Consider the following 14,236-nt stretch of genomic DNA (forward strand, 5'->3'; position numbering starts at 1 on the left):
TGCATCTAATAGATAATTTGATATTTTAGACTAAATTGCCCTAGTGTTTGATGTGCTAGATACAATAATTCTGTTCATGTTTGTTGAGTTTATTAGTGTGCGCAGATACACCCCTCCAATAAATTGAAGGATAGAATCAGTATAAAACAAGTTACGTTTAGCCCAAGACTAAGGTTAGGACAAAAAAGGCTCACATACTCCCTTAAGAAATTTATTTGTATAATTTAGTGTATTTTCAGAGAATGTGACTATATTGTAACTATACCTCAGTAGCAGATGCTGTTAGTGTCTCAATTCATAATTCCTCGATTCACCTACAGCCACAGAAGAGTGTTCCTGTCCCTCTTCAAGGGTCAACAATGCATCATTGTTTCTCTGTCTCGAGGTTTTCTCTAGCACTGTGGAAACATTTTCAGCCAAAGCAGGACAGCTCAAAATGGCCCCCGTATTTAAAGTTCCCAAAGTCAACCCTCACCGAATTAGAACAATGAGGGACACATTTAACCCAGTTTCCTATCTCTTGTAAAACAATTATGAGGCATGTTTCCTGTGAACCCCCAGAGGGAAGTTGGTGCAGGATGGAGTTCCAACTACTTACACTTGTTGACCTGCTCATTACTGTCCTCTTTCTGAACTTTTCTCTCTTCTATGTCTTGCTTTCCCCACTCTCACTTGTGCTTACTGGGATCAACTTCCAGTAAGTAAAGTATCAACATCAAAATCCTTTTATCAGGGTATGCTTCGGGGAACCCAAACTAAGATGATATCCAAAAAGTTATCTGGAAATTTTATCCTAATTTTTAAAAAAATAAATAAATTTATTTATTTATTTATTTATTTTTGGCTGTGTTGGGTTTTCGTTGCTGTGCGTGGGCTTCCTCTAGTTGCAGCGAGTGGGGCTACTCTTCATTGCGGTGCGCGGACTTCTCATTGTGGTGGTTTCTCTTGTTGCGGAGCACGGGCTCAAGGTGCACAGGCTTCAGTAGCTGTGGCATGCATGCTCAGTAGTTGTGGCTCATGGGCTCTAGAGTGCAGGCTCAGTAGTTGTGGTGCATGGGCCTAGTTGCTCTGCAGCACGTGGGATCTTCCCAGACAAGGGATCGAACTCGTGTCCCCTGCATTGGAGGGCAGATTCTTAACCACTGCTCCACCAGTGAAGTCTATCCTAAAATTATCTAGAATTTTTAGCACGGGCACCATACAGGTAACATGGCCCCAGAGAACTTGTGTTTTGATAGGTAGGATTAAGAGACTGAAGACTGTAGAGTTTTCCCAGTGCAGCAGAAGAGAGCTGTGCTAAAAACTGAGACTCTAGAACTAGATTGCCTACGTTTGAAACACCCTCAACTGCTTGTTCCTTGATCTCTTACTGCTTTGGTTTAACCTAAGGATATTAATAATCTTGAATTAGAAAGTTGTTATGAAGTTCAATCATAGAAGAGCTTCTGATATTTAGTAAGGGAAAAATGAATTTTAGCTATTACTACTATTACAGGTTGTACTAATTTGGCCTAAAAGTAGTCATTGAAACAGCTCTCGCTCAGTTGAATATGATTTCCGAAGGAAATATTTCTCAGAAATGCAATGACTATCCATTATTGATTTACATTTGTCTTTGCTAATATTTAGATTGATGAACAGAAAGGCACCCAACATCTACTCAAATCAGGAATACAGAAATAATGTCTATTAGAACTATATTTAATAAACCATTAAAAAGAAAATAATCCTATTTACATAAACATTTAAATTCAAAGATAATATTGGCAAGACTAAGTAGTACAACACAGACAAACAGATGAATAATTTTTCAATCAAAAGGGTAGTTTCACACTGACACTTCATAATTCACTGTGTTAGAACTGTTGGCATTTTTGGAGGAATTTAGCATTTTGTGTTCTGATCCTTAAATTTAGGCCACCTTTCTACTTTTGAACAAATTAAATAAATATATATTGTATTGCTGTGATACTTGTCTCATCTGGAACCTTTTGTTTTCAAGATTCTAGAGTTCTATTATTTATCTAAATGTCCTTAAGCTCCTTCTTCTGTTCTGTCTTCTTTCCTGATTTTTAGCCATAGTTTGATTAATCATTGTGTGACTCCAAGAGCCAGAACTGGGAAACAGAGTTGAAGCAAGCACTGTTTGGTCCTTGTGTAAGTATATAGGGTGTGGATAAGTCTACTGTAGCCAAAAATGGCATTGACAGTAGTCCAGATCTGTGCCATGGGCTTTGGTTTGGTGGTGTTGGTTCTACACAGGTGCCTTACACTTTCAGTTGGGACGTGCTGATCCTTCTTCAAGCTACACAGATGATTTTCACTAAAAGCTCTTCCATTCACAAGCATATAACCATGATTTTCTCTGGCTTCTTTAGAAGAAAAATAATCAGTATCCAGAAGCTTCGAATAAGTAATTAAAGAATTTGAAAGACTCTAGTTGGCAGTGGAATGAGTTTCCTAGAAGGTAAGAAACTGGTTCAGGAAATAGCTTTTAAATATTATCTTGAAAGGGAATATATCTAATAGATTTATGATAAAAGCTATGCAGTAGATAGGTGATGAAAAATGAGTACATTCAATTCTTAGAAAACTTGTGATTGCCTTAATCAGTAATTACATGATGCTGTTGAAATTCCTTAGACCAGCCCTATTTGATGTAAATTTAAGAGCCACAGATGCAAGCCAAATATGTAATTTTAAAGGAAAAAGAAATAGGTAAAATTAATATATTTTGTTTTGTTCATATATTTTTGTTAACCTAATATATCTAAAATACCACAACATGCAATCAAAATATTTTTTGTAGAATCAAAATAAAATTATGTATAAAATACTTACTTTTGTTTTTTCGTACTAAGTCTTGGACATCTATGTTGTATTTTATTTTCACAACACATTTCAATTTAAACTAGCTACATTTCAACTGCTGAATAGCCACATGTGGCTAGTTTTACTGTATAGCACAACCGTGGCTCAGCCCAATATTTTCTTTATAGTATTCTCTTAGATATTTGCTACCTTATGAAATACTTCTCAGTTGCTTTGCATGTAGAATTCTTTACCGTTTCTTCTGGCTAACACAGTAAGGATATCAACTCTCAATTCACAGAATGGTCTTCTATCTATTTCTAGAGGCCCGGCTATCTTCTTGCATTCTTTTTTTAATCCATTAGAATTATAAAAGAATTATAGTATTAGAATTATCATAATAGCTGTTAGAATTACTTTTAAAGATGCTTACATGTTTGTGAGTGAAAGTCTGAGAACTTCAAAGAGTAAAGGACATATCTTTTATCACTCAAGCTTGCCTATACTGACTTTTTAAAAATTTATTTCCCAGATCTTGATAGCATTCTCAATAGTACATACTTTCCATTAAAGACATAATACACCAATGCACATGACGTGTGTGTGTGTGTTGAGAGGGAGAGTGTGCACAAAATTGATGAATTGATGATCACTGTATTTTTACCCATAGCTTTGGGAGTACAGTGTTTTTTTTTAATCTTCTACCTAAACAGGTCATCATGTGGATAATAATGTGACAATCTGTTATCATTACCTCTGTTGGACTGTTCTGAAGACACTAGAGAGGATAAATGACGTGGAAAAGTCAGTCTATGGAAAAGTCTATTGTACTCATCTCTGTTATTTCCACTGCTACACATCACTGAAATCTTAGAACAATATGATTTGCTGTAGTGACATATAAACACAAAGGTCATTTTTCACCTTTTTCTTTATCCCAAATAAATCTCAGAGGTCCTTTAATACTTTCCATTCCACATGCTAGCTTAATATCAAATATTTTGAATTTTAAAATATTATTAAAATTTATATTTATATAAATATAAATAAATATATATTTATAATAATGAAATGTTTTATTATTTCAAGAATTTACCAATTTGAGAAGCACACAGGTAGTATGAAGTACTTAGTATAATATATTGTCCTTGATTAAGTCTATGAGGTGGTGGGCAAGCTAAGTCTTGGAGATTTCCAACATTCCATAAAGCAGAGAGAAGGAACGAGTATTTAAAAGTAAGTACTATAAGCAACCCTAAATCTTAAGCTTCTTCATTTTCCTGAAACCTACCTACTTCATCTTAAGTATAAGCATGTCCCCCCAAATCACCTAAATCATGTGTGATCAAAAACTTTTTACTGAAAGTATTCTATTTCTTTTTTTCCTGTCTTCAACATGTCAGAGGCAAATTAGGTAAGAAAAAAGGGTTTGAAAAGTAAATATGATAGTATTAAAGAAAAAGCATATATATGTATACATATGTATATATATACATATATATATATAATTTTTTTTTAAAATGAGATTTGCAATCATGCTCATAGAATAGAATTGACAAAGCACAGAATCTGGTGCCACTATGTGCAATTTACAAGCTACAAGAAAAGATTTATAGACAATTTATTATATCTTTTATATATGAACTAATCACTACAAAGCTTATAGAGATACCAGTTTCTAAGTTAGAACACAAGAAAATGTAGATAGTTTATTTTCAAGGGAAAAGAGATGCTTTTGTGCAAAGTTTATCATTCTTGAAATAACATACCAGTTTTTGAAACTCAACTATTGCCTCAAAGTTTACTAAGGCAGAATACTGTTGCTTGGAAATCATTTACAGTGTAATCTTTATTGCTAGTAGTCTAATTACTTAACTTACCATACATTAGTGATAGGGATTTTTTTTTTTTAATTTTTTATTTATTATTTATTTATTATGTTTATTTTTGGCTGTGTCGGGTCTTCGTTTCTGTGCGAGGGCTTTCTCCAGTTGCGGCGAGTGGGAGCCACTCTTCATCACGGTGCGCGGGCCTCTCACCATCGCGGCCTCTCCCGTTTCGGAGCAGAGGCTCCAGACGCTCAGGCTCAATAGCTGTGGCTCACGGGCCCAGTTGCTCCGCGGCATGTGGGATCCTCCCAGACCAGGGCTCGAACCCGTGTCCCCTGCATTGGCAGGCAGATTCTCAACCACTGCGCCACCAGGGAAGCCCCAGTGATAGGGATTTTAGACTTCCTTAATTTGACATGCTAGCCCTAAGGATGGTAGATGTCATTTGGAGAATACTTAACATCTGTAAAGGCATGATTGTCAACCCAGCTTATTTACATTTGAACTCTTTCCCTTACTCACAATCCCATAGAAAAAAAGGGGAAAACTTAAATCTGGAAGATTAATTTGTAAATGAAATTAATTTTTCTGTCTAATATTAAAATCTGTCTTTTTACTGATGAATATCAGCTATATAAATCATTCCTTATGTTTTTTGTCCAATTATTAAGAATGCATTATGTGTAAAGCTCTATGGATGGTACAGATTAGTATAAAATTAAAGTGCTTAGCTTTATAAAATATTGTATAGAAAATAAAAGCAGATGAACAAATAATTGATGAAGTCAGTCAGTATGTGGCATATTTCTTATTTAATGCAAAAAGAGTCTGACGTATATTGTGGAAACAGTTGCATTTGACCTTAATCTTGAACATGAAAAGAGGGAAAACTGGGGGTATAGAGTATGCCAGATAGGGTTAATAATAAAAACAGTGGAATTGGAGAAGGGCAGTGAAATGCATGTTTAGGAATAATAAGTATCTAGAACGAGTGGAAAATAAATTTCTTTGTAAATAATAGTTGTATTAGTTAGCCATTGCTGCACAACAAACCATTCCAAAATTCAATGTTTTAAAATAACAATCATTTATTATCACTTACTTATCTTGAGTGGCTGAGGGTCAGCTGATTACAGCTAGGCTTAGTTGGGATGGTTCTCCTGGGGTGGCACTATTCCACTGTCTTTTTTTTCCTTATTCTCATGATGATGAGAAAAGAACAACAGGGTTTGTGGAAATATACAATGTATCTGAAGGTCCAAGCTCAGGGCTGATATACTATTACTTTTGCCTCATTCTATTGGCCAAAGAAAGTCACACATGGCTAAGTCCAAAGTCAAAGGACAGGGTTTTGTATATATCTGTTATATGTGTGTTGTCTACTTTTTGTTTGTTCACCTTTAGATATTTTCTTTACCTGCCAAGGTCAGGTAAAAAAATAAAAATAAAACTCATGGTATTTCAAGCAGAAAGGAATTTAGATATTAGGTGCTTATAAACTGTTAAAAAGGCTGAAGGAACAACTGTCAGAAAGCACTGCTAAATCTTCAATTAACCACTAGCCTTCAAACAGTAAAGACTTGCAAAAACTATACATAACTGCCAGCAATGATAATAGCTTCCAGCACTGAAACATAAGATACTAAGAAAAGCATCTGGGGTCACTAGAACTGGAAGGACCATGGTAAGACTTCTACTTCTCTTATAACTTCCATATCTCATGTTTCCTGTTGAGTGGCACCTAATCCTGAGTCTTGCTGGCAGGTCTTCTGAGAAGTGCAGTTATTAGGCCCCCAGGCCCTCTAATGTACTGAAGAGGAAAAGAATGAGGAAATAATGCTATGTGCCAGCACAAAATCCATCAGAGTATTATATAATCATTGTTTCGATTATGAATGGGAGCATTTGTTTTCTATCCCATTTTCTAATAACTTATGACAGATGAATCACTTTTCTATGTTTATTTTATATCCCACAACAGCCCCAGGATGCAAATATTATTAATGCTTTGAAAAAGGGTCATATCTATTTTTCTTTCTGCTCTTCCCCCCTTCCTCCCTCCCTACATCTCTCTCTCTCTTTCTTTCTTTACTTTTCTTTTATCCTTTCTTTCCTTCCTCTCTTCCTTTTACTTTTCTTTCTTCCTTTCTCTTTCTTTCTTCCTGCCTTCTTTTGCTTCCCTTCTTACCACTTCCCTACCTTCTCTACCTCCCACCCTTCCTCCTCTCCTTCATTCCTCCTTCCCACCCCCTCTCCCTTCCTTCCTTCCTTTTTAAAATCTCATCAGACTCTCAGTATTGTTCTACTCAGTGGTAAAATAGTGTGGTATTCATTCTATCACAATAGCAATCATAATAAACACCTTCCAGATACCAAAGTCCATATGTGTGTATGTGTGTGTAGGGATACATGATAGATAGGTAGGTAAATAGATAATAGATAGACAGACTTGCTTAATTTCAACTTCTCATACCCTTGTAAAATGAGATATCAATTTTTTTTTAAAGCTGAAGGAAACTTAAGGTTCATAACAATTCAGCCCAAGTTTCTACAGGGAGCAAATTTACAGCAGAGATTCAATCCTGGCTCATCCTTATTCCAAAGTCTGTAATCTTTCCATTTGTCAAAATTACATCAATACACTCAGCAAATATGACAGATTTTAGGGAAAAAAAGTCTGTATCTTATTAATCATTAGTCTGTCTAGGACTTACTAAGTAAACTAAGCTTAGTACAGAAAGAGTAACTAAATTTCAGACATCTACTGGTAGAGACAGAGCCCCTCATATATTTTGTAGGATAGTCTCGAGCCATTCAGGTAGCTGAGTATTCAAGCTAAGGGTTTCCATTGCTTGTATATAAGCAGGATTAAACAGAAACTTTCTTGTATATTTGAAAACTGCCTCAGAAAAATCATTTTGGTTTTTATTTTCCACACTCAGTCTTCCCTGGCATCTAAATAAAGGTATAGGAAAACATGACACTAAATGCCTAAATGCCACTATTTCCTCTGTCTCTGTGAATTCTTTTCACAATAGAAATATTCAATAAACATTACTATTTACTGGTCAAGTATCATGTATGATGTATTTTGCATACATTCACATTACTTGAAGTGTTTGAATGTTTACAGTTTGTGAATGCTAGCAAAAGTCTATGTAATATAAAACCTAGGCACTCCTTCATATTATCACACTGAAACTTAGTACTGTTTTTTCCCCTCTTTGCTTTGGGCAAACTTAGTTTTCTTCATATCCTTAGGAACTCCAACTTGAGAAATATTAATTCACCAACATATCTTCTCTGAACAAAATGATATTGAAGATAATACCTTGGTAGCCAACTTAAACCACCCCCTCTCACCTCTACAGCTGGCAGACAGAGGTAAATGCTAACTAAGAAATTCATACAACTTCAAATTATAAAATATTTTATACAAACCGATAAATTATTTGTCATCCTGTTTTGGTTCACATATCCAGGGATTTTTGTATACTTTATATAACAAATTTTCCTATAAAATATTTGAAAATAGTATCTTCCAAAAGACAAAAACCTACAAATATAGTTAAAATTAAAAAACTAATTTTTACAAGTAGCAAACTACTGATCTTTATAACAAACATCTTAGAATGAATTAAGATTTTATTATTGAATAACAATTTTGGAGGGATCTCTTCCATCTTCCTTCCTGACAATTAGGAATTGTACTTTCCCATTGATTTGGACACACTACCCTTGAAAGACTATTGTGGACACTCCAATTGTTAGAAAGTTCTAATATTCAGCCAAAACTACCTTCATGGAACTTCCCCATTATTTTAAGTTGTGAATTCTGGATACCACACTGTAAACAGTATAACAATTAGCAGTGCTGTTAACATAAACAGTACATATGTAGCAACTAAAGTATGTGAAAAGGGGACTTCCCTGGTCATCCAGTAGTTAAGAATCTGCCTTCCAATTCAGGGAACACAGGTTTGATCCCTGGTCAGGGAACTAAGATCCCACATGTGGCAGGGCAACTAAGCCCGCACACCGCAACTACTGAGCCCATGTACTCTAGACCCTGCATGCTCCAGAGCGTGCACACCACAACTAGAGAGCCTGTGTGCCACAACTACTGAGCTCATGTGCTCTGGAGCCCATGCCACAATTAGAGAGAAGGCTGCGTGCCACAACAAAGAGCCCATGCACTGCAACAAAAGATCCTGCATGCCACAACTAAGACCCGATGCAGACAAATAAATAAATAAATAATAAATTAATTTAAAAAAAAATGCAGGGCTTCCCTGGTGGCGCAGTGGTTGAGAATCTGCCTGCCAATGCAGGGGACACGGGTTCGAGCCCTGGTCTGGGAAGATCCCACATGCCGCGGAGCAGCTGGGCCTGTGAGCCACAATTGCTGAGCCTGCGCGTCTGGAGCCTGTGCTCCGCAACAAGAGAGGCCGCGATGGTGAGAGGCCCGCGCACCGCGATGAAGAGTGGTCCCCACTTGCCGCAACTAGAGAAAGCCCTCACACAGAAACGAAGACTCAACACAGTCATAAATAAATAAATAAAAGAACGTGAATTTCTAAAAAAAAAAATGCACAACTTAAAGGTTGAGGATTATTTTTAAAAAATAAATAAAAGATAAAGTATGTGAAAAGGATTTTTTTCTTTCAAATTTTTATGCAATTTTCAAGAACATTAAGGATGAAAAATTAAATTTCTCATTTTTTAAAATGAGAGAGCATCCCACTCTATTTTCATCAGCTGTCATACTCTTTATTTATACGCATTGATACTAGGAATTAGAGTTTTTTCATTAAGTGATAAGAATTCTGCCAATTCTGAATATCTATAAACTCAGAGCCACACAGGCTCTTCTCTAATGGAATGAAGCTCTTTCTCATGGAACTGAGCCAAAGTCTATTAAATAGCATTGTGTAAGTTATTGAGTGAAATGTTTCATTGTCAGAGGCTGAACTCAGGACCCCTTTTAATATATGTTACTGCTTATTATGGCAGGAATTTAGCTGATTGTGTCAAGATGAAACTGTCAGTGCCTTCCCTGAATGTTTCTAGTAGCTGTAGTGACAGATTAGGTACAAGTACATGAATGAAATGGGGCTTTATTTAAAGTGACACTGTGAATTCACTCTCAGCAGATTCATCAATTCTAATTCACTTATGTCTTTTTGGAGTGCTCAGTCTGTCTCATCTGTTTCAACTGCTTCCTATTCTACTAATATGCTTTTCAATTAGCCACGCAGAATAATAGCATGAGTGACATAACAAGAGTGAGCTATGCTCTGCCAAACCTGTGTCCATAGGTTCTCTGTACAGTAAAATACGTTCCCCATCCTCAACGTGAAACCTAGATTTATTAATAGGTTGCCAAAATCCTCTTCTCAAAAATTAATTAGAGTTCTGTTGAACTACTTGAATTTAACACAATTCAGCTGGTAATTGATAAAATGCACCAGTTCACAGGTGGCAAAGGCATTTACTCCATTCTATTTCCATCTGCTGATATGTCTACCATAAATTTAAACTGCATATCTATCATGCAACAGGAAGTGAGAATTAGATCCAAAATCCTCTTACCCACAGCTGATATGCTGTGTTCAGTTGTCTTTCTTTAAAAATGTCACAAGCACCATAAATAGTTTCTAACATTGCAAAATTCAATTAAGGTGTCTGCATATAATTTATCTCTGGTATTCACAGATATTAGAGAAGCAGCAAGTTAATATAGAGTTTGATTTGTTAAGATGCTCCAGTGATTAAGAGTTGAAAACAAAATGCTTTGTATACAGGAAATAATACCTTCCAAATGTGTGTGCATCTTTTGTACAAATTGTTATTTTTATTTTATTTTGTATATGTAACCTATTCTCAGATCATTCTTGTTGTAACAAGCAGAAATATGATGGCAAAATTTGGTTGAAAAATCTGTTCAATATTAGAATATAGCAATGGACTAATTCATGCGGAACTCACTCTTTTTCCATGGCTTAGGGTTTCACTATCAGAGACTTTCAATCTACTTCCTTATCTTTTCTCTCCCCTTATTTCCGAGACTTTGAGAAAATGAAAATTCATGGTTATTTTTCTCCAAAAAATTAATTTAAAGATACCTGGTGTAGTTAGGACCTTCAATAAAAATGAAAAACTGGTATGACTTAATGGAATGAATGAAAGGCACTTGAAATGTAAAATTTTCTGTAGTGATATCCCAGAACAGGAATGTGACTAGTAGAAAGTAAAATTGCACGTCAAACTCTTGACTCTTAACACTCTCCTGCAGAACTGTTCTCAAATTTAGATTTAGTCACTTTCCTTCTTTACTCTAATTTTCAAGCCTGAAGAAACTGAAATCATAGAATAGGCTTAGGAAAATACTTTCCAATATTTTGAATCAATTAACTTGAATTAACCTGACAAATTAAACGATAGCTCTATCACAGCCTTGAAATTGGGTATGATACTGTCGGTATTTTATAAATAATTACAAAACAAAGATAAATAATTCTATATCCCAAATGGATTGACCTCCTTGGCTGATTATATAAAAATACATCATATGTATTGTAGTTAAGTAGCACAAAGTAGATTAAATTGAAATGATTGAATTAATAAATTGAATTAAATTGAATTAATAAAGTGAAATAATTTCAATAAATTGAATTGTTCATGCCTACTTAGTTGTGAATATTAAACATGTTTCTAATACTGTATTCTAAAACATTTTAATGTATTCATTTTATATGACTATTATTAATTATACAATGATCATTTTTATTCAAAATAGATCTAATTAATATTTAATGATTTTGGTTGTTGTTTTAGTATACAGGAATGCAGAGTTGCTGAGAAAATAGCATACAAGTCACTTTCATCTGGGAGATCTCCTATTAATGTGGGGATGATTCAACCTCTTTCTGTGCAAGACTTCCTGCCTATATAACCTAAGCACTGCCTTCAAACTCAAGCTGTCAAAAAAACCCATGAAATCCATCCACTAGCAGATTATATGTTGGTTGAGGAAGATACGAAACAAGAGGCAATATGAGAATACTGTTTCTCTTATAGCTTTCAGCAATTTAACACAATCTCTATGTACTTGCCATGCTCATATCAAACTAAAAATTTTAATAAAGACAAAATTTTTTGCTATTTTCACTTTAATATTATTACTAGAATATTTGTAGAGTGTTTGTGTTTACTAACACAATTAAGGTTTTTTCAATTTAAAATAAAGCACTTATTTAGAGTAAACAAAATATTTGATCTTTAACATATTGACCTGTTGTTAAGGAGTTCCATAAATGGCACACACAGGCTTTATTTTTCTTTTCCCTTCAACATTCTTTTCATTTCAAAGGTATATTAATAAAAGATGAACTGTACCTTCTGTCTGAAAACAGGGTCCAGATTATAAACTTCAAAAAGGAACTGGTTCTGTAAAGATATCCTTTTGCCGTAGTCATGCAAAATCGATGCTTAGTAGATCCTGAATGGCACTAAATGGCAATCCTTTAAGGTCACCTGTTAAGAAAATACATCTGCTATTATGGTTACAAATAATTTTTCTTTCAAATTTCCATTGTTTGAACTAAATCCAATTTTCTTATTAAATATCTTATGTAATTGTTTTATTTAGTTATATGGAAAATTACTATGCTATTTACCAATATCAACATGTATTTATAATACTTCTAATTAAATATATTTAGAGTTGTTACGTTATCAGATTTAATTTTTCCTTTGTAATTTATATTTGCTAATAAACACAAAAGCATATCACAAGCTAAATTTTCATGGATTTCAAAAGCTTAAAACATTTAACACATCATTCAGACAGAAAATAATAAGGAAGAACTGAATTTAAACTGTATGTAAGACCTGATGGACTTACAGATATTTACAGAACATTTCATCCAACAGCAGCAGAATACACTTTTTTCTCATTAACACATGGAACACACGTATTTATCATAAATTGTTGTTGAATTTGTCAAATGCTTTTTTCTTCATTTATTCAGATGCTTATATGATTTTTATTCTTTATTTTGTTAATGTTGTTCAACATCTGAAAATCAATCAATGTGATACACCACATCTCTTTATGATAAACACTCTCAACAAACTGGGCATAGAGGGAATGTATATCAACATAATGAAAGCCATACATGACACACCCACAGCTAACATTATACTAAACAATGAAAAGATGAAACCTTTCCCTCTAAGATAAGGAATAAGACAAGGATGCCCATTCTTACCACATTTATTCAACATAGTACTGGAAGTTCTAGCCTGAGTCATTAGGCAAAGAAAAAAGAAATAAAACATATCTAAATCAAAAAGGAAGAAGTAAAAACATCTCTATTTGCAGATGACATGATATTATACATAGAAAAACCTAAAGACTCAAAAAAGAAAATTAGAACTAATGAACAAATTCAGTAAATTTGAAGGATACAAAATCAAAATGCAAACATCATTTGTATTTCTATACACTAGTAACAAACTATCAAAAGAGAAATTTTAAAAATAATCTGCTTAAATTGCATCAAAAATAATAAAGTACATAGGAATAAATTTAACCAAGGTGGTAAATGACCTGTATACTGAAAACTATAAAATACTGATGGAAGAAACTGAAGAAGATACAAAATAAGGAAAGATATTCTGTGCTGATGCATTGGAAAAATTGATATGGTTAAAATGTCCATATTGCTCAAAGTGATCTAAAAATTCAGTGTAATCCCTATCAAAATTCCAGTGGCATTTTTCACAGAAATAGAAAAACCATCTTAAAATTTGTATAGAACCACAAAAACCCTGAATAGCCAAAGCAATCTTGAAAAGGAAGAATGGAATTGGAGGCCTCCCACTTACTGATTTCACACTATATTACAAAGCTATAGTAATCAACACAGTATGGTACTGGCATAAACACAGACACACAGATCCATGGAACAGAATAGATAGCTCAAAAAGAAACCCATGTACATATGGTCAATTAATTTATGACAAAGGAGCCAAGAATATGTATATGGGGAAAAGACAATTTCTTTAACAAATGGTATTGGGAAAAGTGGGCAACCACATGTAAAAGAATGAAACTATACCCCTGTCTCACACCATACACAAAAATCAACTCAAAGTGGATTGAATACATCAATATAAGACCTGAAACCACAAAGCTACTAGAAAAAAACACATGGGGTAAGCCCCTTGGCACTGATCTTGGCAATTATTTTTTGGATTTGACACCAAAAGCGAAGATAACAGAAGCAAAAATAAATAAATGGAACTATACCAAACTAAAAAGCTTCTGCACAGCAAAGGAAATAATCAACAAAATGAAAAAGCATCATATGGAATGGGAGAAAATATTTGCAAATCATTTATCTGATAAGGAGTTAATGTCCAAAATATACAAGGAACTCATACAAATCAACAGCAAAACCAAATAAACAAACAAAAAACAAAAATAGAGAATCCAGAGGAGGACCACCAAGATGGCGGAGTAAGATGTAGAGATCACCTTCCTCCCCACAAATACATCAAAAATACATCTACATGTGGAACGCTGCTAC

At 34.3% G+C, this 14,236-nt stretch overlaps 1 protein-coding gene across 2 annotated transcripts in view; it reads right to left on the reverse strand.

The window, feature by feature from the left end:
* Positions 1–14,236, reverse strand: part of CNTN5 (contactin 5) — a 1,402,912-nt gene that overhangs the window by 1,054,503 nt on the left and 334,173 nt on the right. For both annotated transcript variants that reach the window (XM_059930535.1, XM_059930534.1), the window contains exon 2: positions 12,039–12,176. The gene's annotated coding sequence lies outside the window, so the exon portion shown is untranslated. The remainder of the gene's footprint in view (positions 1–12,038; positions 12,177–14,236) is intronic.

Source organism: Balaenoptera ricei, chromosome 8 (genome assembly GCF_028023285.1).
Source record: "Balaenoptera ricei isolate mBalRic1 chromosome 8, mBalRic1.hap2, whole genome shotgun sequence".
In the NCBI taxonomy this organism is placed as follows: Eukaryota; Metazoa; Chordata; class Mammalia; order Artiodactyla; family Balaenopteridae; genus Balaenoptera; species Balaenoptera ricei.